This window comes from Triticum aestivum, chromosome 1B (genome assembly GCF_018294505.1).
Source record: "Triticum aestivum cultivar Chinese Spring chromosome 1B, IWGSC CS RefSeq v2.1, whole genome shotgun sequence".
Classification (NCBI taxonomy): Eukaryota; Viridiplantae; Streptophyta; class Magnoliopsida; order Poales; family Poaceae; genus Triticum; species Triticum aestivum.
The window spans coordinates 2,091,576-2,117,464 of NC_057795.1; the positions used below are offsets into that span (position 1 = coordinate 2,091,576).

Genomic DNA, 25,889 nt, shown 5'->3' on the forward strand with positions numbered 1-25,889 from the left:
ACCCTCAGCCTCTGTGTAATTTTGAACACAACTATTTTCACTATAGTTGTTTTCTTGAAAGGAAGGTCATCACCATTGGCCTCTGCATCATAGTGATACACACAATTATTTTTACTATAGTTGTTTTCTCGAAAGCAAGGTCAATACCATTGACCTCTGCATCATTGTGGTACACACAACCATTTCCATTACATAGTTGATGCAAGACAAGGAGGCCAATGTCATATCATTCTTTTTTTGTTATTTTTTAAAGGGTCCAGTATGGCAATGCTATGTATGAGCTCACCATTCATTTTTTTAGAAGGAAAGGATTAGAAACACAACATCATATATTCTACATGTCTTTCGTTCTAGGTTCATAATGCACATTTGTCCTAGGTTCAGAAAAAGAAGAAGCATTCAATCCAACTGAAAGCATAATATATTGCATCCATGAAGATATTGGCAAAATACAACACAACTCATTGTTTAAGGCGGCAGCAAGTATAACAATATTGTGTAAGTTGACTATAAGAGTTTTTTTCGAGAAAGATGTGCTACAAAAATTGCCACATCAGATTTTATGATAAGTTAAGGAGATAGATGACTGATGAGAAGTGTTTTCCGGATATGAAACAAAAGTAGGCTACAGATTTATAGTCAGCTGCAACATGGGCAACAAGCTTTATAGATTACTCCTTATTCTTTCATCCTCACTATGGGGAGTTCTACATAGTATAAAAAGATTGTGTAAGTGGAGTAATAAAGTTAGCCTCCCTAAAGTTAGTCGGGTATTAGTGACATATTAGATACAAATGTATCTAATACTGAAACGTAACTAGATACATCCATATTTAGACAAATCTAAGACAAAAATTTTGGGACGGAGGGAGTAGTATATTGTGCATAACTAAACGAGTATTCAGTTAATTAAGTGCAGATGATATGACAATGACATTTAACCACTAGCTAACTCCATTATTGGTTATGCCTGCTGTGTTAGCCATCCTCACTATGGGGAGTTGGACATGAAATGATCCGTGGGGCCCAAAGATTAATGGAGTCGAGTACATGACGTTCGGGACGTAGCTGGGGAGGCTGGCCGGTGAGATATTAGTCAGCAGCAATTAAACATGGGTGGGTGGGGCTCAAAGATTAATGCCACCCGTCACACTTACTATGAAAAACTGAGCGTGTGAACCACGCAATGTATTCCAAATGTTCTCGCACAGCTGTACGTGCAGACCACCTAAAATTAACCATCGCTTGTGACATGTTTATCGAGTAGCCATTGAATGACCCCCTTGTCATTGTGGTGGTATTATTATATATGGCTGGTCGTGATTTATCTGACATCAAGCCATCAAGCCATGTGTTAAAATACACTCACATCCACGTGACCCATGGTTATGGATACAGGAAAATTATCAGAGGTACCGAAATTAATAATTAACTATATAGGGAATTGAAAACCCAAAACTACTATATTTTGTGACTGCGAATAATCAACATGAATCATGGCTAAAGATTTTTTTTTCCTTTCTTCTGGTTGCATCCCTGAGCAACCTGCATGAGATTGACCTGAAGATGCTTCAAAGTAAATTACATCAGTGTCTGGCACATGGTTTGCCTTCGCCAGTTGTTTGTGGCTGGATGCATCTCACTATTTCCATACAGTATCTTGTATTAATGATACACCTGTTGCCACGGCGCCCAAGATAATACATATATCCACATCAAATTCGTGGCCAACGAAATGAGAATTAAAAAAAAATAGAAGTTTCACCATATAAACAGAAGGATCCCATTGGACATAAAAACTTGGTACACATAGGAAACTATTATATGGATGGGCAACTAGATTGACTGCTGATGATATAATGAGATAGCACCAATACAGACTCTATTATTGGTTGTGGTCGCTGTGTTAGCACTGCTCATCGTGGTGGGTTCATGACTTTAGTTTCATCAGGGAAGTTTGGACATGAAGGGGGCTTTGGGGTTCTTCATGGAGTTCATTGCATGGCTGTAGGAACACGTTCGAGGAGGCTGTCAACCTGTCTGGTTAGATAATAGAGTGCCCATCAATTAAACATGGGTGGGGTTCAAATCAAAAATTAATGGATGGACTACAGAGCACATGCCACCTGTGCGGTTGGCCCGGTTGATGTGAGTAATGTGAACTGACAGGGCGGCCGGAGGACCAAACCATGAACCATGAATGCACAAGTCTTTCATTAAATTTACACAACTGCATCTGCAGACCACCAAACATTTCGCCTCAGCTGTATGTCATAAATGCCCATGCTCCCACATGTATCGAGTAGCCTCCTGGTGACCCCATTGTCGCCATTTATTGTGTACTATTATGGCAGGTTGTGATTGATCTCAACTCTAGACCAACTCGTGAACGCACGAGTCTTTCGTTAACTTTACACAACTGCATGAGTAATGATCCATTGATTCTGATTAAGCTGATATGCTATTGGATCATGGGCTGGTCGATTTTGCAGATAAAGGAGGAGCTAAGAGAGACGATGATGCTAGGGAAAAAACTGCTAAAATATGTTTTTTTAGAAAAGGAGGATGACCCCCGGCCTCTGCATCTGGGAGATGCATACGGCCACTTTATTGATTATTCTCGAGGACCTTACAAAGTATTACAACAATATGCCTGAATCCGCCATCTTGGCAACATATGCCACTACTCCTACTGCTAAAATATGTAGCAAGTGAGATCTACAGACCATCGCATCGGTCGAGATATAGAGTTCGTAGGCTGGGGAGCCGAAGAAGAAAAGAATGATTCTTGTCGAAGCTTTGTTTTCTTGAATTGCTGCAGTCTTTTGTTCCAAAAAAAAGCATGTGTATTATGAACTGACAGGACGTCTGGAGTACTGCAGATTCGTAGTACTAGTCATCAACCCGTGCATCTGCATGTGCTAGGTTAGTTATTAGAAAACATAAATTATGTTTTATTTTGCTTCTTCAATCAATATATTGGATGACATGTCAAGGCAAAGATTAACGTGTTGATAGGTCTTGCATAATGATTAGGAGCCAGATACATATACAAAAGTCACTCTTAAAACCTACTAATTGAGAAAATAATATATTATATAGGTCCAAACATATATGAAATTACTGGAGCTCCTAGAGAATCTAGGAGATACTTTTCAATTTTGCCAAGTTTGTTGTTTTGTTTTCTATGATAGAGTGTATTGTGCCACTATATATGTACTAAGCAAACCCTGTCATACCACAGATTAGTTTAATCATTTTCTAGAAAATATAACTTTTCAGGTAACACATTACCTCAAACATATCGTGAGCAGCTCCAAAGAGGTATAGATAGACATGGGAAGATTGGAAGCCTGGAACTGGGTAGAGGAAAGGCACATGTTTCAAACGTTGTGGATCCCCTGGGTATTGCAGAACATATACAAAGGCACATGTATTGCAGACTCAACATTATAAATAAATGGAAGAAGAAAGAGCTCAACAATTGTTAATACGACGAACATGTATATGCACATAAGTATTAACAATTTATGTGTGCAACAATCATGCGAATCTCAAAGCCTTTAGGCTGGTTTAGCACGTACCTAGGCTACTAATCAGGCCTTACCACTAGTAGAAAACAGGGCTTCGGTCCAGGCCTGAAGAGGTTATTAATCCCGGTTCTCATACGAACCGGGATCAATGGGTTCATTAGTCCCGGTTCGTGAGGCCAGGGGGGGCGGCCGGGCCTCGGGGGCGATTGATCTCGGTTCGTCTGACCCCTTTAGTCCTGGTACCAGACACAAACCGGGACCAATGGGCCTCGCTCCTGGCCCACAATCTTTAGTCCCGGGTTGTGTCTGGAACCGGGACCAAATGTGGTCCTTTAATCCCGGTTTTAGTCACAAACCGGGACTAAAGAGAGGCCTATATATACCCCTTCCCCGCAAGCAGAGCGGTTCACTGCTCTATTTTTTTGGGCCGGCCGTGGGAGAGCTTTGTGGTTCTCTAGCTCACCTCCTATTCACATGAGGTATTCGATGGAATGCCCGAGCCACACTTAAGCTTTCTTCTCTCGAAGCTCCTTGGCCAAACTCCATTTTCCTCAAGATTTGTCTAGGTTTGGCGATCCGACTTGTCCCGTCCCCATCTTCACCGCCATCGATCTCCTTCACCGATCTCGACGTCGGCACCACCGTGGTGAGCCTCTTGTTCTTATCTTATTTCTAAAAGAAAAAAAATGATGTTATATTAATTTGGTTTTAATGTGATGATGAACTTCTATTAATTTGGTCACTTCTCTATTCATGATGTTCTGTAATGGTTTTTGCCACACTTAATTATATATAATGCACGCAGATGAACCGACAGTGGATGTACGCTGACAGATGCACCTCCGAGTACATTAAGGGCGTGCATTATTTTCTCGAAGTGGCTGAGGCAAAGAAGCATAATTGTTTTATGTGTTGTCCATGCCCTATTTGTGAGAATATGAAGTCTTACTATAACCAGAAAACCCTTCACATCCACCTTCTTGAGAAGGGTTCCAAGCTACACTATAATGTTTGGACCAAGCACGGAGAAAGAGGGGTTATGATAGAAGACAACGAAGAAGAAGAGGATGATGAAAACTATGTGCCCCTTGAATACAGTGATGCTGCAACAGGGGAAGCTAAAGATCAAGAGGAACCAGACGACGTGCCCGATGATAATCTTTGTCGGGTCACTATTGATGAAAAGAGACAATGCGAAAATGAAAAGGAGAAGTTGAAGTTCGATCGCATGTTAGAGGATCACAAAAAAGGGTTGTACCCCAATTAGAAGATGGCAACACAAAACTCGGCACCACACTGGAATTGCTGCAATGGAAGGCAGACAATGGTGTATCTAATAACGTATTTGAGAAGCTACTGAAAATATTGAAGAAGAAGCTTCCAGAGGATAACGAATTGCCCGACAGTACATACAGAGCAAAGAAGGTTGTATGCCCTCTAGGATTGGAGGTGCAGAAGATACATGCATGCCCTAATGACTGCATCCTCTACCGCGATGTGTACGAGGATATGAAAGCATGCCCGGTATGCAGTGCATTGGGGTATAAGATCAAACAAGATGACCCTGGTGATGTTGATGGTGAGCGCCCCAGGAAGATGGTTCCCGCCAAGGTGATGTGGTATGCTCCTATAATACCACAGTTGAAACGTCTATTCAGGAACAAAGGGCATGCCAAGTGGACGCGATGGCACATAGAGGACCGTAAGAAAGACGGGAAGTTGAGAGCACCCGCGAACGGGTCACAGTCGAGAAAAGTTGAGAAAAAGTGGGGGGACTTTCCAGGTGACGCAAGGAACTTATGGTTTAGTTTAAGCGTGGATGGCATTAATCCTTTTCAGGAGCATAGCAGCAATCATAGCACCTGGCCGTAACTCTGTCTATATATAACCTTCATCCTTGGTTGTCCATGAAGCGGAAGTTCATTTTGATGCCAGTGCTCATCCAAGGCCCTAAGCAATCCAGAAACGACATAGATGTGTACCTAAGGAAGTAGTTGAAGAACTTTTACAGCTGTGGAATGGAAAAGATGTACATGTGTGGGATGAGCAAGACCAGCAAGAATTTGACCTACATGCCTTGCTGTTTGTAACCATCAATGATTGGCCTGCTCTCAGTAACCTTTCAGGACAGACAAAGAAGGGATGCCATGCAAGCACGCATTGTTTAGATGACAGTGAAAGTATATATTTTGACAAATGCAGGAGGAATGTGTACCTGGGGCATCGTAGATTTCTTCCGACCAACCATCAATATCAAAAGAAAGGCAAGCATTTCAAAGGCGAGGCAGATCACCGGAAGAAGCCTACCATCCGTACTGGTGATCACATACTTGCTATGGTCAATGATTTACAAGTACTCTTTGGAAAGGGTCCCGATGAACTATCTGTTCCAAATGACACTGAGGGACGCGTACCCATGTGGAAGAAGAAATCTATATTTTGGGACCTACCCTACTGGAAAGGTCCCGTCTGGCTTCTCGTCGAATATAAAGGGAATAATAAAAATGTCAAAGAAAAAGTTTCATAACCTAAAGTCTCATGACTGCCACGTGACTATGACGCAACTGCTTCCAGTTGCATGGGCTTCTACCGGAAAACATTCGGTTAGCCATTGTGCATTCCTCAAGGCAATCTCTCAGAAGGTGATCGATCAAGAAATCCCACCAAGGTTAAGGAGTCATCTGGCGCAATGTCTTGTCAATTTCGAGCTGGTGTTCCCACCATCATTCTTCAATATCATGACGCATGTCCTAGTTCATCTAGTCGACGAGATTGCCATTCTGGGCCCTTTATTTCTACACAATATGTTCCCCTTTGAGAGGTTTATGGGAGTCTTAAAGAAATATGTTCGTAACCATGCTAGGCCATAAGGAAGCATCTCCACGGGCCATCAAACAGAGGAGGTCATTGGGTTTTGTGTTGACTTCATTCTTGACCTGAAGAAGATTGGTCTCCCTCAACCGCTGTATGTGAGGAAACTGACTAGAAAAGGCACGCTGGGAGGGGACTCAATAATATGTAGGGATGGGCATTCTTGGTCTCAAGCACACTACATAGTTCTACAGAATTCAACCTTGGTGACTATGTCAATGAACACAAGAATATTCTGCGCTCCAAACACCCGGAGCAGTGTGACGACTGGATTACATGTGAACACATCAGAACTTTTGGCAGTTGGTTGGAAACACGTCTCAGAGGTGACAACACTGTTTGTGATGAGATGTACTCGTTACCTAGGGGATCATCTTCAACTGTATTGACTTACAAAGGATACGAGATAAATGAGAATACATTTTACACGATTGCCCAAGATTAAAAGAGCACCAACCAAAACAGCGGAGTCCGCTTTGATGCAGCAACCAAGAGGGGAAAGGACAAATATTATGGTTACATAGTGGACATATGGAAACTTAACTATGGACATGATTTTAAGGTCCCTATGTTTCAGTGCAAATGGGTCAATCTGTCAGGAGGCGGGGTACAAGTAGACCCAGGGTACAGAAAGATAACAGTGGATTAGAACAATCTTGGGTACACAGACGAACCATTCGTCCTAGCCAATGATGTGGCGCAGATTTTTATTTGCAGGACATGTCTACCAAACCGACAAAAAGAAAAGATAAGGAAGCGAATACATCATACGATGAGCCGAAGCGCCACATAGTTCTTTCAGGAAAAAAAGACATCATGGGAGTGGAGGGCAAGACAAACATGTTTGAAGATTATGAGAAGTTCCGTAAATTCCTTCCTTCAAAATCAAGGCTGACCCAAGCACCCTGTTAAATGATGAAGATTATCCATGAGTACGGCACAATAAGCAAAGGACACAAGAGAAGAAAAAGTGAAGACTTTCTCTACACAACTATTATGATGATGCCTTTGTTCTAGAACATCACTGTAGTTACAAGTCAAGAAATAAAATCCTTTTGTAACAGATGAAAATACTTTTCAATTTCAATTATGATGATGCCAGTGCTTTTCAATTTTGGGGTCATTTAGCTCAAAAAAATTAGTAAATGCATGAAAACTAGCAAATGAAGTCAGTAAGGGTTGAAAATTGATGATGTGCCTTTGAATAGTGCATTTTGAACACAGAAAAAGTCTGGAGCTCAAATAAGTTTAAAAATATGAAATCCAGGTTTCATCTGAAACCCTGATACTTCGAAAGAGATTGTCCGCTTTGTACATGAAGTGCATCCATTTTTTGCCGTAACCCTCTCAACTTTTTAGAACATGCTATGTGGGTGAAATGATGATACCATGCCAAGTTTCAACCTTTTCAAAGTTCATTTGCGGTGCTTTTCAATTTAAGGGTCATTTAGCTCAAAAATTAGTAAATGCATGAAAAATAACAAATGAAGTCAAAAATGGTTGAAAATTGATTATGTAGCTTTGAATGGTGCATTTTGAACACACAAAAAGTCTGAAGTTCAAATAAGTTCAAAAAAATGAAACCCCCTTATAATTAATGAGTTTTCGTCCTCACATGTTAGCTTCTTTGAAGGTGTCGAACCCTTAGTAGGAGAGAATCTTCTGCGAAAACAAGCCAAAGATGGACACTCATATTTGCTATTACAGACAGAGTAGGTCTCGCATCCTTCTGTGATGACAATCATCACGGACGGATGCAAGGTCTTTCAAGTATGTGATGAGAGTGGTCACGGACAAATCTAAACTAATGCAGTACATTTTAACCTGACTAGTTCTTGCAGTGCTGTGATATCGCTGTCACTCTGCCAATTTGTGCCTCCTAGTAGTTTGATTTTTGAAGGAAAAATTGAAGTCGTATCAACATGTACTCTATTTTCAACATGAGACAACCTCATGACTTTGACTCACTTTTTTCTCGAAAAGGAGGATGACCCCTACCTTTACATCTGGGATATGCATACGGCCATTTTATTGATTATTCTCGAGGACCTTACAAAGTATAACAATAATATGCTGAATTCGCCATCTTGACAGCATCTGCCGCTACTATCCAAATGATGAAGGGGTGCAAGCTGGGCCACATACCCATACCTCTCACCTAAGCCTAACATCTAAAGCCGGAGGCCCCGACCAAGCCATCTGCCGGGTACCGGGCAAAAACCGGTCTGACACACTCACATGTGTCGTCGCCGCCATCTTTCACTAGTCCATCTTCAGAGCAGATTGAGGTAACAACCTTGGCAGGTCCTCCGCCATCGACGCCACCACGACGCCAAACGACAACCTCCACCTACGCGAGCCTTGGCAGGTCCTCTGCCATTGATGACACCACGACGCCAAACGACGACCTCCACCTACGTTGTGGTACAGTACAGTACGTTGCTGTTTGTGAGGGGACGCCAACATCAATGATGTTCCTATACATCCGTCATTGGCCGTTGTCGTACTCCCTCTGCTCAGTCTGATCTAAAACACATCTAAACTTGGCCTAATTCAAGTAGGAAATTTAGGTGGGGAAATCGAGGAGAAAGTACTATTTCTAACCATTTTGTGAGGATTATTGATGGATTTCTTGAAATTGCCGAGAAATGATAAAAAAATAGAAAAAGGTCGATGAAGATACATTTCCACCAAGGTTAGGCCAGTTCCCCGCCCAGGCTTAAGTTCTGAATCTCCATCGGCGGCGGGCAGAAGCTTCAGTTTCAGCTGGCAGTGCAAATAATCTTTCCATCATGCTGAATTCAAAATGGGAAGTACGTACGAGCACCAATGGAAAGTTGTAGCGAACAAAGAGCCAGCAAACAAAAATAAAAGCTTGGCTTTTGCTGACAGATAAGCAATAGAGGCCTGGATTATCCAACTCCTTGGCATGCATTACACAGTGCACTGATTAAATAGCATTCACCAATCAAATTAAACGGTACTGCCCACATTATTACAGATCAGAAATAGTACTGAATAGTATACATAATTCTCTCACGCTCACAAATAATCATAATAAACAGTAGTACAGCCATATATGTCTGATTCACTCTGAAAATCACAGTGCACAATCAAACAAGCACAAGGAAAGTAAGAACAAATCTCACACAGCCGCCTGGCTGGCCTGGCAATAGTTTTTCCTGATCGCTCCACATTCCTTCACTGATTCACCGACTTGTGATTCCTAGCCAACCTTCTCTTCTTTCTTCTCTTCTTTTGCGGGACAATCTCACTAGAATTTTCTTCTAAGGCTAGCACATAGATGAAGAAACATAACAAAAGTTAGTGGCAGATCATCATGACACGGCCCATTTTTCATGATACAAAAAAAGTAGAAAACAGGATTACAGTCTTACATGCTGGGTCTTCAAATCTTTGGTCGGGGATGTGCTTGATCTTCTGCCAATTTGGATGTCTGACTGTTTGACATGACTTCGTGAACTCACCACTGCAGTATGCAACAGAAAACTTCTCAAGAGATCGGGGCAGTGTTGGAAGCGACCGGATATTCAAGCACCCTTCGATTTCCAGTTCCTTGAGCGATGTGAGGTGCTCAATACTGGCTGGCAATGTGTCCCACCTGCAGTGACCAAGCCAGAGCACACGAAGATGAAGGAACGCCTCAAGTTCAGGACAAGATCCCGGTTGGCTCCATCCAAACAACACAAGTTTTTGCAGGTTCTCTGGGCCACCATTCTGTTTACCCACCATCCAATCTAGGTTTCTCGAGCTTTTATAGCCTGAGATAATCAGTTCTTCAAGACCTACGGGAGGGCGCAGGCCCACCTCTGCTTCAACTTCTGAACTGCACCTTGTACCATCATCACCCCATTCCAACTTCAGTTCCTTCAACTGATCCTTGGCACCTATATTGGCTACAACAGCTTCCTCCTTGCTTTTAACATTTTCAAGGCCATAGATTGTCAAGCTGCCACGAAGCTTGTTTAGGTCCTTAAGCTGCTTTATCTCATAACCATGTTCATTCCTCACAGTGAACCTGCTGCTTGGTAACGCTTGGAGTGAGATCAGCCTGCCTATGTTAGGACAGTCTAAGTTCTCACAAATTATGTATCGCAGGTTCATAAGGTTATCAAGGGTAAATTCCCAAATTTGGCCATTGCTATGATTACCAAAGTCTAGCAGCTGCATCTGGTGAAGTTTATTCGTTAGTGTGCTTGGTAAAATTACGGTGCATTCGAATGTCCTGAAAGCAAGATAGCATAGGTCCTTTAACTGTCTCATGGATTCTGGTACCAGGAACTTCTCCATCATAGTTTGGAAGATGTTCCCGGCTGAAAGCAACAGCCAATACCCATAGTTTACGTAGCCTCTTGCATATACTCTCCATGACTTTTGCCTCAACTGATGTATCCCTTTCAACAACATATATTATGAGGGTGTGTAAATTTTCCAATCCAAGGATCTTTTTGGTAATCAATTCTCCATCATAACGCTCTACAAGAAGATGGCAGACGTCTTGGGGAACATCTCCTTTCCATCCTTCTCCTCTCTGACTCCTTGCATTCTCGATTCTGAAGCAGTCCGTTCCACTAATCTTGTCTAATAAATCATGCAACAGGTCAGGAATTGTAAACCAAGTATCATGCCATTCTCCTCCTTGCTGAAGAAATGAGCATGACATTAACTCCTGAAAATAACTCTCAGCTATATCTTCCATGTCCTCCGTTGCACAACTGGTCTTTATAAACCCTTGTGCTACCCACAAGCGAACTAACACATCCCTTCTTAACTTGGATCTCTTGGGGAAAATACTGCAATATTTGAAGCTGATAATAACATGGAATTAGCCCTTTGGATGAATAATATAGTGATCTTTGTCTATGGACCATAAATTTATAATTTATTTAGAATGCTTGCATGGCATGAGTATGTAAAATATGGGTGCAACCAAATGTTCCCAAGAGTCCAAAAACGAATACGTTTTACATAGATACAAATTTGTGCTCATTTCGTGGGTACATACTTTCACGACAATATGAACTATTTTGAACTGACAAGAAAAAAAAACTATGTTTAAAAAAAAGAACTTTCATGAAACATTTCTATCTTACAGAATATTTATGTTGTAAATATACACATGATCAATAGACGACCCAAATAAAAAAACTCATAGGAGGTTGATAATCTATCACCGACCCCAGCCATATATATGCACCGAAGGTATGTCGTTTTGGGCCACTGGATGGGAAAATGTACCGCAAGATTCATGAATAAGTTGGGATATATCATATTTGTAGGAATAACCTTGTATTGTACGAAAATATACCTGCACTTTAGCCCTTTGGGTTCCTGGTTTCTGCTATTGTTGCACAATAATCGTTTAATTCTTATAAATATTCACCCATAGTCCATTTAAGAAAATTAACCCAAGATTTTATCTCGTCTAAAATTTAATAAAACTTAAATGAGTTTCACCATCAAGTTTCATATCCAAATCTCGATGAAACTGAATTTCACAAAAACAAAACTAGTTAAATTTGATGAATCTTAGTTTTATATATCAACCGTAGTTTAGAAAAATCGCCACAAACTGTGGTGCAAGTTGATTTTAATTAAATACAAGTTTTTTTATAAATATGTGAGTTGTCAATTGATCATGTCCATCACTTCATCATCCAATGGTTGCTGATGTATGTGTGCATCCGATAAACAAATTCACTTGGTGAACTAGATACGTTGTCACAAAGAGGAAAGTAGGACATCTTAAAAATGCTCAAAACATAAATACATTAACATTATATTGTTTCAAATGTCTCAACACGATAAACAGATAGGTTCAAATTAGTCGTGTATGCAACATTGCTAATTTTTATTATTAGCTATTGAGGTTTCTGAGCTCGTTCTTTAGGATGACGTCTAATTCTTAAAGGAGGCAGTAATGATGTATTCAATAAGTTTGTAAATAGATATTTTCACATAAATACGTTGGTAGAAAACTATTATTTATTTTACTATTAATAAATCATGGTGAATGTAACAACATTATTTTATTCTAGTGCTTCTATTTCTTTTGCCTAATTTTGTTTTCAAAGTCTTAGCGATCATGAGGGGATTAGAGCTTGTCTCTCCTAGCGCATTAGGCGTATCATGGTACCGCTCATTTGTAGCATTTTTGGCATGTTCAAATAACCAATTAAGTATATTTCACTTCAACTACTGGATTGTAGCAATAAAAGAGCAAATGGAGATGCATGCATGTACACAGAGTCTCAAGATTAAGTTGTGTGGGAGGTATGTCTTCAACGCGAGTGATTTACCTGCTGTGAAGTAATCATGCTATTTTCAATATATCGATTTATAGTTTCTCTTCCATCAAGGGCACTGATAATATGTTGTGTATCTGGTCTCCTTGCCGGGTTGATCTCCATGCACTTCATTGCAATCTCAACACATACTCGTACCTGTTCCAGTTGTACATCCTGCTGCGGTTTCTCCAATATGGCACTCCAACTTTCAACTACCTATGAATTATAATAGTGTATTATGAAAACAAGAGACATATTTTGCAACACAAAGTTAATGTATGTAGTAGTACATATACGAGGCCCATAAGTTACGTTACCAGCTGATACAAAACCCCATAAGGTAACACTTCAAACTACCAAGCAAAAATTCCCCAAGAACTTCTTTTTTTTGCGGGAAAAATTCCCCAAGAACTTTTCTTCTTTTCTCAAATTCCCCAAGAACTTAATTAAGGTGCGCTCTGGTTTCTTCTCACATGGTATCAACTGAATTAATAAAAAATATGCATCCCATGAAATCTGCCATGTCATGTGAGGGTAATGGGATTGCAAGGACATAATTTGCATCAACCAGCCTTAACGTTTGTCTAACAAACTCTTCATCCCATTGTCCTGTAGATCGATCAGTAATGTCACAAGCTTATGAAAAAGTTGTTAACCCCTTGGAGTAATCAACTTTCTGCTATTACAATTAGGTATCCATGCATCATCCCAACTGCTATTTTTTACCATCGCCCACTCTCCAAATATATCCTCGAGCCTCACAAAGAGATGTACTTTCTCTGTCCTTTCGGCTTATACCATGCGAAATGGGATCATCGATTGGTAGGAGAGGCGATGGAACGGGAGAGAAGCAAAGTCGATCAATAATATATGTGGTACAATTTGGCAAAATGATGTGCCTAGCTAAGGTAAAAAAGGCATATGTCATGCTCTGCATGGAAATCTTCCATGTTATGTTACTCTAGCAAACCAGCAGATTAAGGTTCTTCGACAATGTATGGCATGTAATCAAGGAGCATCATAGGCTTGTCCGTTAGTAGAAGACTCAGACGATAACGTAGATAGCTATGTTTGTAGATGCGCTAACATCAAAGTATGATGTAGCTATTATCCCCAAAGGCTCAAGTGATTAAAGGTGGATGGTTGTGGCCCCCTCATGGCATGATTAATCTTAATGTTGACGATGCTTTCGATAAGGACATGCTACACTGAGCAGCAGGTGTAGTTTTGAGAGATTCCAGGGAAGCTTTCATTGTGGTGGAAACCTAAAGATTGACATGTGTGGTGATGCACTAAAAACAGAGACAATGACGTTGCGCTTTGGATTAGAACTTAAACAGACAATAGGTTGCAACAAAATAGTCACAATCCCCTACAATTCTAAGGTAATTGAGACCATGATCAATGGCAGAAGAACCTCTGGTCCTGTAGGGCATAAATTTATACCATTGTTTCCATGTCTTATACGAATTTCCACGAACACTGGGTGAACATTGTAATAGAGAAGCCAATTATGTGTCACATGTATAAGCTAAGATGGCGATATCGTCAGTGTGAAGAACCCTTCTTTGATCAATGATGTAGCAGTTATCACTATCTAACGAATACAGATGCAAGGTAAAAAAAATATGCATCAAAATTCAGGTTATAGATAACTTGGGCTTCGGTGATGAAATTGTACAACCACTCTCCCACAGAAATAAGCTAAGCATTATTGTTCTCACATCTGCAGATATGCAAATTGACACTTTCTCCTTCACAAAACGAATTTGTATAGAAGGTATTTTTTCTAAAAAAATAGTACTCATCGAACTATATTTTTTGTTGCCTTTTATTCCTGTTTTAAATATATTTTCATCACCAAGTATCAATAGTCCCTCCGTAAGGAGCATGCTCATTTTTATTTTATTTGTAAATCATGGTGTTAGACCAATGCATAAAAGTTGAACATCAATGTTTGAAAGTGCATATTCGCACCTAAGTATGTTTTATTTTGATGACGACAAACTAAAGGGACTAATAAGATCGCTATGTGTATGAGCAGGTTTTACTCCCGTGAGCGAATGGTGTTGAGGATCGATGACCGCTTAAAACTAAAGGGCTCAAGGAGAAATTTCCGGCAAGCACGTCCACCACTTACTGGGGCTCGACTGCTTGCTTGCATAGGGGATGGGCAGAAGAAGGTAGAGTGTTCCTAAAGCCATGTCGTCATCCTTGACCAGGAAAGGGAGGGCGATGGTGGCTTTTCGAGGACGGGTGTGAGCACGGGAATGAGGACGGTGTGGCCTGCTGATCTTGGTCCAGTGGTAGGGCATCACGCGCGAGGGGGAGGATCCAACGGTAATGACTGGCATCAGGAATGGAGGTTTGAGGAAGAGGAGGAAGGTAGTGGGGGCGGATCATAATTTTAGGGGTGAGAACTGGGTCAATATAGACATGTGGAGAGTTGATGGGCGTGGGAGGTTTTCTTTCTTTTGTGGTTTGGTTCTGTTCCATGGTGTGGCTCGATTCGGGGTTGTGTAGCAATGGTAATGATGTACTATATGATAATGAAATGCTGTATTTAATAAGGTTCTAGGCGTCCTTTGGTTTGTAGGAATTATACAAGATAGGATTTTCAAGAAAAATAATAATTCTTTGTGGGTAGTTGGTATGTCGAAATGGATTCCTATTCCTATGTAGGATAGGAATCAATTCTTCACATTTCAAATGAAAAAAATAGCTTAGACATGGGCGCAACTTCCATAAGCAGACGTCGGACACACATCTCTACTCTTCCCGGCAAGCACCACCTGGTAAAGCCCTACAGTGCGTCGGCCATGGAGGGCCCTCGCCTACCCGCTGGCATGGTGGGTTGTTCGAGGAAGCGTCCTAGGTGGTCAAGCTGATCGTCGTGGCACGACTGGGATCTGGTCGATATGCATATGCCACGGGTGGATCTGACGGCGTTGGCTGGTGTGCCAGGCTAGCGCGGGCATGGTGTGGGCGCGCTCCTTGGGGGGCAGGCTCTCCCTCACGTGTTGCCCTTGCTGACTCTCTAGACTTTGCCGTGGTAACAGGTCCTTTGGCTGTGTCCTGCACGGGCGGCGGAGTTTGGGAACTAAGGGCAGCGGCCTATGAGGTTCTAGCTGGCGGTGACTGTCTGCGATCATGTGCATGGCGCGACGGTTAGATCTGTTTGTAGGTGGTCACAACTTTGGCGTCGTCCATGGCTGACTCGATGTGGTTTCCTGATTCATACCTGGATAAATTTGTGATGGTGATCCAGATTCGCTCGACGAAGTAGGGTGACTGTAGAGTGTGTTGCGTCCACCATATGTGGTCCGTGATGGCAGTGGTCACAGAGAGATTTTTGGGAGGGTTCATCTCTGTAGGTTCAATAGTTGACTACAACAGTAAGTTGCAAACTATGGATGGCAGCTTGACGCGGAGGGCTGGTCGGGCAGTTGCGACGGTTACATTGCATGTAGCTGCGCAGGTCATGGAGAAGTGGTGGCGACAACAGTTGAGTGACTTTGATGGTGGTGTTCTCGAGCACCTGGTCGCGAGCTCCATGGTAAAATCCTAGGTCTGACCCGAGCTAGTATTACGTGGCAATGACGATGGTTTATTTATGTCATTGCTTTGTTGAAGGCATTGCTCGAATATGCTTGGATTGATACTTCAGGGTGAAAACTTAGATTCTGGCCTTGGTGGTTGGATCTATTAGCGGCGAGGACGCTTAAGTGTCACTCACTTCTTGAAGGTGTTGTTGTTGAAGAATCTCGTCATCTGTGTTGTGTCATGAGGTAGTTGGTGCAGATATGGTCATTGATTTAGTTTGCCGATCGTAGATCTGATCACTTTGTGGTTTTCTTTTTTCCTCGCCTATGCATAGCTTTGGTCTTGTATGACTTTGCTATTTCCTGACGTGTTTTTTGTGCATTTGTTGGCGTTGGTTGTGCGCATCCTAGCTATGCAGAGGTCGGGTGTGCGCTCTTTGATTTTGTATTCTCTTGATGCTTCTTTTTGAGCTAATAAAATCCACCCTTTGTCGAAAAAGGATTTGAAATACATGTTATCTCACTTCCTATTATCTTTCTTTTCCTATAAAATTCCTATCCTATGAACGAATGTGTCCTTAAGGGGCGCTTGTACAATAGATGAACAAGTCATTTGTAACTTCTTATCGATCTATACAAATATGGAGGTCGTAGGGCTTTTATCCATCCGAGTTACTAACGCGGGGTAAAACAATTGAGTCACCATCATACTCGACGATCCCGTCGGGCACCATCCCCCCTTTACATTCTTCTATGATTTCACCAAGATCGATGAGCATTATTCGTCGTCATTTGGTTCCGAGCATGGGGCCCAAATGGAACTCGCTCACTACAATGCCATGAACTCTGTCCATTATGACATCCTGGCTTAATAGGAATGATAGAATACCACATCAATGAAGTGCAAGACACGAAGTTGGTCTCCAAAGAACCTCCATGTTAAGTGTGCTTGTCTTCCGACCAAACTTGTTGTCAGGTGCGCCACGAGTGAGGTCAAAGTGTGCAGCATAGAAAAGTGTTGGTCTATGGGGCCAGTCTATGTCCCAGGTGGTATCCTGACATAATGGACATTAACTGGTGGTTGTGTTGGGTGTTATACCCACCTTCATCTTCCTAGAGCTGGGTTTCCATGTTGGACTAGGGGAAGGGTGGAAACGCCAAGATCGTTTCTCACTCACACAAACCATATTCCCGGGTGGGCTTTGTGGTTAAAATATCAAATTCAGGAGGAAGAGAAGGGGCACAAAGAAAAGATGGTCAAGGTAATCCCTGCCAGTCGATGTTGAGGTGTTCGATTACAAATCACCGCCCACAACATAAACTTTGGAGCCGCAGGAGGACGAAGCCCAGCTAGAGCAAGATAGTTGAGAGGCCACCGAGGTACCCATACTGCATACTATGTTCGTATGAGACTAGGTGCTACATGATTGGACCCTTCCTTCCCTAGGCGAGGATCAAAAATCATGGCCATTCATCCATGCGTTACCGACTCAGATAGGAATAAATTATCAGATGTGCTTACCTCTCACACAAGATACCATTTCCATCAACCCAAAGTCCAATGCCAAAATGGGAAGTAAAAATCTAGGTCAATATGCAATTTCAGTGTTGGCCGGAGCATCATGGCAAGAAACTTTGGCCTTTAGGGTAGTTGTTTTCACATGAATCATCTAGAGTTTTCACTGGCCATCTTGGGTCAAAATCAAATGCAGACCCTTCGACTCTTTCTCTGGTGCTCTCTGGTTCCATCGGGAGTGCCTGGTCAAATGAGTTGGAGGATCCTGTGTCCCTTGTCCCTGGCTAGTGTCTGGGTTGCGGCGTGATGCTAGAGGCAAACACTCTCGCCTTCTCTCTATCTTTTCTCGGGGGATCTGGAGTCTTCGAGTAATTCAAGAAGGAGCCTTCTGGCCTAACTCTCAGACCCAATGCTACCTTGGTTGACTGGGTTTGAATCATCCGTAGGTGCCAACTCGGAGCCTGTGCATGTGTAATTTCTGTACAAAACAACTAGTCTTATACCCGACTACTTATACGCCACAATAACCCTTCGGGGTAGGTTGACCACTCCATTCCATACATTTTAGATCCATTGTTGAACTCCCTACCCTCTCAACTCTAATTTTTGGATTCCTTGAGATATTTGTGATGGATTTGAGAGGAGTTAACACTAAAATAGATATGCGCCCTTCCTCTCTCACTAACCATTTTCTTGATTTGCACAAATTCCAAGATTATTACTTTGATCTAGTTCCTCTTGTAGGTTGGATAGTCCTAGGCGGTAGGAATCATCTGTGAGGAATCAATTTGTGATTTACCCTGATGCTTGTAAAGTATTGAGGCCACCTAAAGGTCTACCACAAATGATTTGGCATCGTTGTTGTGGTGGTGGCTCAAAGATAGTAAGGTGCTATCGAGTTTTCTTGAATTTAATGGAAAATAGAAAGACTTGATGATGATCAATCTTTCTGTTAAGGTGGATCTCAGCCAATCAATTTTTACTATATACGTACAATATTACAATGGTTAAACTAATTATTAGAAATGCAAGACAACCAATATGAAATGCTAGAAAAATGAACGCGCTGAAAGGATTCCCTCAGCGCCGAGGAGCCTTGGTGGCATCGAGAAACTTTGGTGTCCTGACACCTATCCAAACGATGATTAGCTCCCGTCTAAGGAAGTGAACATCGGAATACTTCTTTATCTCCATGTGTCTTCAGTTAATTCTTATCTAATCTTGTTTACTTTGGTCCCTTGACCTTGCAAGTATCATATAGGTTGTGCTCACCTTAGTTTTATTAGGCAAACTTTATATTTCGCAAAGACTATTCTAAAGGAAAGAGAGATATATTTTGTAGACACCAATTCACCCCCTAATTGCATCCTACACTAAATTTTACATCTAAAATAATGATTTGGTCTGGTTCAACATGCTAATTCTTTGGATTTTGAAGTTTTACAGATTAGCATGACATGATAACACTTTGGATGTAGTTCAACATGTCTTTTTTCCATCTATGGTTGAACCAAAGGCAACCTCCTTCTCGAAAAAAGGTTGAACCACCACTTGACAAGGTGTGGTTGAGTTGTAGGCATAGTTTAAAAATGGAACGAACTGTCCGTTTGAATGGAAAAGACTAAAACCAGCGGGCCCATCTGTTCATTATGTTTAACAGACCGTCCCACCATTTGATGGGTGAAACCAGCTGAACCTGGCAGTTTTCTGCAAAATTGGTCAATAAACTGGGCAGGTGAACACAATAAAGCCCCAAAATTATATTGGGAAAAGAGGGATTGAAAACCCACAATTGAGTCATCCGCCGTACCCAAGCCAATAACCGCTATGTTAAGGTCATTTTGATGTCTATTATGAGGAAACAATGCTATTTAACCAATTTCAGTACAAAATTAGCATATACTATGTACTATTAATTATATTTTTTATGATAAAAACCGTAAAATGGACCGGTTAACCAGCAGCCTAATCGGTGAAAACCTGAATGGAGAGGACCACCGGTTCAATAACCATTTCAGGTTTTTTAAACTGTTGTTGTAGGTGACTTCCATCTACTAGATGTTGAAATCCTAGTTTCAAATATTTTTCATGTCGTATAAATTCTAAGTCTTTAAATAAAGATATAAGTCCCATGGTGGTTAATTACTAAAAATGAAAGGGAGTGATATTTTGTTGCATCTAAAAAGAGAAGCAAGTAATGTATTGGTTTTGAAGTCAATCCTTTATCTTTAAAAGTGAACCTAAATCGTGCTTACCTTGTCAACATTATCATTTAGAGACAACCTCTGTCCTGTCAGTACCTCCGTGATTATTATACCAAGACAATAGATATCAAGCCGGTGTGTGATTTCACCGTTCCAACATTCTGGTGCAAAATAACCCCTGCATAATAGACGCGCCCACGCTGAGTAACGGAATAAAAATGTGGAACTGTCAGGAGGCTTAGCAAACTTACGGTGTGCCGCATATGTTTACAGTAAAAGTTTGGCTCTGCATTGGACGAAAGCACCTTGATAGACCAAAATCAGTAATTTTTGGTACCAAATTATCATCCAACAATATATTCTCTGGCTTTAGATCTGAGTGGACAATATTATTTTGATGAAGATAATGTAACCCCTGACAAATTCCTATTATAATTTGATACCGGTCTGTCCAGTGAAGTCCGCAAGATGTACCTACGAAGGAGGAGGAGAGGACAAAGCAATCCGAATATTATTTGACATACTTAAAGTCTATGGATAGTACGTACGTGGTCATTATGTAAATGAAGATAGCATATACATAGTGATATGTGGGATACTAACCAATATGAAATTTAACGATGAACATAAAGGATAAAAGAAACTTTGCAACATATGATCCTACCCGTGATATACTTACGAAGACTCCCGTTAGGAACAAACTCGAAACAAAGCAACCTTTGTCGTACATCGGCCAAGACCAATTTTCCTTCATACTTTAACATACTGCCTTGTGTGTCAGCACAATATCCCAGAAACCGTACGACATTTTTGTGCTTCACCATCATGAGGCATTCAACTTCTCGGACGTACTCCTTCTCATACTCATATGTATTTAACATCCTTTTCACAGCCACGGGCCTATTCTCAAGAATTCCCTACATTGAGAAGATGCCTTGTCAGCAACAACTTCAGTTTCCAGATAAAGTTTGATTAAATCCCAAAGCAGCTCAGAGTTACTGTACCTTATAAACCACCGCAAATCCACCGGAGCCAATTTTCTGGTCAGGAGAGAAATCATTTGTAATTTCTTTGAGAAGTGACAGTGGCAGCGGCTTGGGCTCTGCCATCTCATCACATAGCATGGACTCCAGGTCCCTTGGTGTGATAATAGATCGGCATTCCATTTGCAATTATATGTCACGGTACCCCTAAAACAAGAGCAAGCGCATTATTTCCCGCCCTTCTTCATTTGCCGTAGGGAAAGTTGTTTGCTTGACAGCATATACGAGTTGTCAAATCATAGGCCTACTACTACTTCTGGTTGCAGTCTTGATTAGCAAAAGAAACACACAAACCATCTCCCTAAGGTGACCGAGCGTAGGCAACGAGGACGAATAAGATCTGAAGAAGTTTCTGGGTCAAGGAATTTTTTGTGATTACCTGGCGAGGTGGAGGCCCAGGCTTGAAATGATTTCTTCCAGACTAGGACAACGGATGATTTCTCAAGCTGTCAAGGAAGACTTCCAGAGATCATTTCCATGTGAGAGAGCATGGGAGAGTTATATTAAGAAACGACTACCTAGTGAACACTTCACTAATAAGTGCGATTTTTTTAAGAGCAGGCTCACCGCTACTGCTGGTGCTACTACCAAGGTACCCATAAGTTTGCTACGGAAGACTTCGCTTTTCCTCGTTGGCTCTGTGCTGCAGCTTCCTATGATCGATGTTGCTGCTGCTCTTCTTCTTCTCTCCTACCTCTACCCGGAGATGCAATGGTAGCGAGTGCTAGCTATTGTAGTGGTTGGTGTATAGATCTCCAGGGCTTATGGCGATGGTGGTGAGGAGTCACCTCATTATATTTGCTCTCAACATGTACACCATTTGCTACATCCTGTGAACCTCGTCACTTCAACTCACCTTAATGGAAAGAATAAAAATGATGCGTCCTAATTAATTTCCTAGCACAAGTTGGAGGATCGAACGTAACATTCATTCAGAACTCAGTTAATTGATTGAAGCTGACTTCTTACTCAGAGCTTACTGGACTGGCTCTAACTTTGGGACAAGGACTAACTGCCTTCTAGTTTATAATTGTGTGTCTAGGTCAGTAATTTGCCAAACGAAATTTTAGTCATGCATCATAAAAAAGCATACCACTGAATTTTTATAAAAAGAAGTTTATTTAGATCACAGTACACGCAAACCCTACCCCTATGAGCAGCTCCGATAGACTGCGCCGGCATATCATCTTGAGATTGACGAAGTGACCAGAGGCGCCTCGTAGTTGATGGGAACGTCTATTTCCACTTAAATAAATCCAGGAATAATGCGAGCACCAGGATTTGAACCCTGGTGGGCTGGGGATACCACTGTCCTCCTAACCATCCGACTATAAGTTGGTTCGCTAAAAGAAGTTTTTTATTGCATATTTTTCTGAGACATTTCTTTTTTCTTTTCACGACGGGAGGTCAAGACCCCCCGACCTCTACATCACCGTGATGCACACAATTGTTTTCACTAGAGTTGTTTTCTCGAAACGGAGGTTTGGACCCTCAGCTTGTGCATAATTTTGAACACAACTATTTTCACTATAGTTATTTTCTTGAAAGGAAGGTCGTCACCATTGGCCTCTGCATCATTGTGATACACACAAATATTTTTACTATAGTTGTTTTTTCGAAAGCAAGGTCAAGACCATTGACTCTGCATCGTTGTGGTACACACAACCATTTTCACTACACAGTTGATGCAAGACAAGGAGGCCAATGTCATATCATTCTTTTTTTGTTATTTTTTAAAGGGTCCAGTATGACAATGCTATGTATGAGCTCAGCATTCGGTTTTTTAGAAGGAAAGGATTAGAAACACAACATCATATAGTCTACACGTCTTTCCTTCTAGGTTCATAGTGCACATTTGTCCTAGGTTCAGAAAAAGAAAGAAGCATTCAATCCAAATGAAAGCATAGTATATTGCATCCATGAAAATATTTGCAAAATATAACAAAACTCATTGTTTAAGGCGGCAGCAGGTATAATAATATTGTGTAGGTTGACTATAAGAGTTTTTTTTTTGAGAAAGATGTGCTATAAAAAATGCCACATCAGATTTATGATAAGTTCAGGAGATAGATGACTGATGATAAGTGTTTTCCCGATATAAAACAAAAGTAGGCTACAGATTTATAGTCAGCTGCAATATGGGCAACAAGCTTTATATATTACTCCTTATTCTTTCATCCTCACTATGGGGAGTTCGACATAGTATAAAAAGATTGTGTAAGTGGAGTAATAAAGTTAGCCTCTCTAAAGTTAGCCAGGTATTAGTGACATACTAGATACGGATGTATCTAATACTAAAATGTAACTAGATACGTCCGTATCTAGATAAATTTAAGACAAGAATTTTGAGACAGAAGGAGTAGTATATTGTGCATAACTAAACTACTATTCAGTTAATTGAGTGCAGATGATATGACAATGACATTTAACCACTAGCTAACTCCATTATTGGTTATGCCCGCTGTGTTAACCATCCTCACTATGGGGAGTTGGAATGAAACCACCCGTGGGGCCCAAAGATTAATGGAGTCGAGTACATGACGTTCAGGGCGTCGCTGGGGAGGCTGGCCGGTGAGATATTAGGCTGGTCATAGTGGGGAGTAACTTAGACTAGTGTCATGCATATGACACTAGTCTAAGTTACTACCTTCATAATGCAAAGTAACATAATAGTAGTATCATAGATGGCTTCATTTACTAGCTCATAGACTCATCTTGTCATGAAAAGCGCTATGTTACAGTAACATATTATGTTACTACCTCTCATTAATTACTTGCCACATAAGCAGAATTCTCTCGAAGAGCGCTATGTTACTAGCTAAGTTACTCCCACTATGACCAGCCTTAGAGTCAACAGCAATTAAACATGGGTGGGGCTCAAAGATTAATGGTGTACTATGAAAAACTGAGCGTGTGAACTACGCAAAGTATTCAAAATGTTTTCGCACAGCTGTACGCGCAGACCACCTAAAATTAACCATCGCTTGTGACATGTTTATCGAGTAGCCATTGAATGACCCCCTTGTCATCGTGGTGGTATTATCATGGCTGGTCGTGATTGATCTGACATCAAGCCATTTTGGTCATTTTCCTGGCCTAATTTCTAAGATGTGTTAAAATACACTCACATCTGTGACCCATGGTTATGGGTACAGGAAAATTATCAGAGGTACCGAAATTAATAATTAACTATATAGGGAATTGAAAACCCAAAACTACTATACTTTGTGACTGCGAATAATCAACATTAATCATGGCTAAAGATTTTTTTTTTCTTTTCTTCTGGTTGCATCCCTGAGCAACCTGCATGAGATTGACCTGAAGATGCTTCAAAGTAAATTACATCAGTGTCTGGCACATGGTTTGCCTTCGCCAGTTGTTTGTGGCTGGATGCATCTCACTATTTCCATACAGTATCTTGTATTAATGATACATCTGTTGCCACAGCGCCCAAGATAATACATATATCCACATCAAATTCGTGGCCAACAAAATGAGAATAAAAAAATAAAAAGTTTCACCATATAAACAGAAGGATCCGGTTGGACATAAAAACTTGGTACATATAGAAAACTATTATATGGATGGGCAACTAGATTGACTACTGATGATATATTGAGATAGCGCCAAAACAGACTCTATTATTGGCTGTGGTCGCTGTGTTAGCCCTGCTCATCGTGGTGGGTTCATGACTTGGAATAGGGAAGTTTGGACATGAAGGGGCCTGTGGGGTTCTATAGCTAATGGAGTTCATTGCATGGCTGTACGAACACGTCCGAGGAGGCTGTCAACCTGTCTGGCAAGATAATAGAGTGCCCATCAATCAAACATGGGTGGGGTTCAAATCAAAAATTAATGGATGGACTACCTGTGCGGTTGGCCAGGTTGATGTGAGTAATGTGAACTGACAGGGCGGCCGGAGGACCAAACCATGAACCATGAACGCACAAGTCTTTCATTAACTTTACACAACTGCATGTGCAGACCACCAAACAGGGCGCCTCAGCTGTATGTCATATATCTTAAACTAGCTAGCTTACCTCGCCAGTGTGCACATTCGTGCTTTTTTTTCTCTTTGAACAGTGAAGGGCACCGAAGGACGCAGAACTTCATTATTCAAAGCGGTGCGCAACACGTCTTACAAACAGGACTCCAAAGAAACTGAAAATTATAGGCAAGTCCCTGATAGTTATGAAAAGGACCCTGAAACTGAAAAGAAAAGGTGATCGGGTCCAAACTGCTCTCCAGTGGATCCAATCATCGCCAGTTTGGACATGAAGGGGGCTGTGGGGTTCAATAACTAATCGAGTTCATGCATGGCTGTAGGAACACGTCCGAGGAGGCTGTCAACCTGTCTGGCAAGATAATAGAGTGCCCATCAATCAAACATGGGTGGGGTTCAAATCAAAAATTAATGGATGGACTACCTGTGCGGTTGGCCAGGTTGATGTGAGTAATGTGAACTGACATGGCGGCCGGAGGACCAAACCATGAACCATGAACGCACAAGTCTTTCATTAACTTTACAGAATTGCATGTGCGGACCACCAAGCATTTCGCCTCAGCTGTATGTCATAAATCCAACTACTCCCACATGTAGTATCGAGTAGCCTCCTTGTGACCCCATTGTCGCCATTTATTCTACTATTATAGCAGGTCGTGATTGATCTCAACTCTAGACCAACTCGTGAACGCTCGAGTCTTTCGTTAACTTTACACAACTGCATGAGTAATGACCCATTGATTCTGATTAAGCTGATATGCTATTGGATCATGGGCTGGTCGATTTTGCACATAAAGGAGGAGCTAAGAGAGACGCTGATGCTATAGGGACAAAACTGCTAAAACATGTAGCAAGTGAGATCTACGGAG

The 25,889-nt window shown here is 41.4% G+C and overlaps 1 pseudogene; it reads right to left on the bottom strand.

The window, feature by feature from the left end:
* Nucleotides 1-9,351: 9,351 nt before the first annotated feature.
* On the bottom strand, nt 9,352-21,816 carry LOC123102134 (uncharacterized; annotated as a pseudogene).
* Between the last annotated feature and the right edge of the window lie 4,073 nt (nt 21,817-25,889).